This window comes from Monopterus albus, unplaced genomic scaffold (assembly GCF_001952655.1).
Source record: "Monopterus albus unplaced genomic scaffold, M_albus_1.0 scaffold5.1, whole genome shotgun sequence".
Taxonomy (NCBI): domain Eukaryota; kingdom Metazoa; phylum Chordata; class Actinopteri; order Synbranchiformes; family Synbranchidae; genus Monopterus; species Monopterus albus.
The window spans coordinates 3,044,403-3,044,959 of record NW_018127885.1 but is presented as its reverse complement, the minus strand read 5'-3'; positions in this window follow the sequence as shown (position 1 = coordinate 3,044,959).

Here is a 557-nt window from a genome sequence, read left to right as displayed (position 1 = left end):
CTGCAGGCCTTCTGCCCATCCAGACAAACACAAGCTCTCATTTTGCTCTTTTGCCTTCCTTGTTAGTGTCTGTCCTGCATTTTCTGCATCTCTCATCATTTCTGCCTTGCATATCTTTTGTTCTCTCCATTAACTAAATACATTATATTCATTATCATAGCAGAAAAATTACATCAAATCGTTTTTAACTTAATCATACAAAAGAAACTATGCATTTGGTCAGATCTAGAAAGAATACACAGAAGCTGTATACAAATAGAGTTTGATTTGATTTGATTTATTTATTCTTTCAAACATGTAACAACAGTCAGTATGTAATCACACGTAATTCCAGACATATCCACAAATATATTTTCAATTTGCTTATACCAAGTACATGCTTGAACGGAGTAGGAAGAAGTTAGACTTATCCAGTCCTACCCCATGACATCATCTTATCATCATTGGTTTGCAAGCAGTATTACTACATGGATACATATTCTACATCCACACTCCCATCTGGTTAATCATTAAGCCTGTTCTTGCCCATATCTTGATTGACACATACCTTTATATCT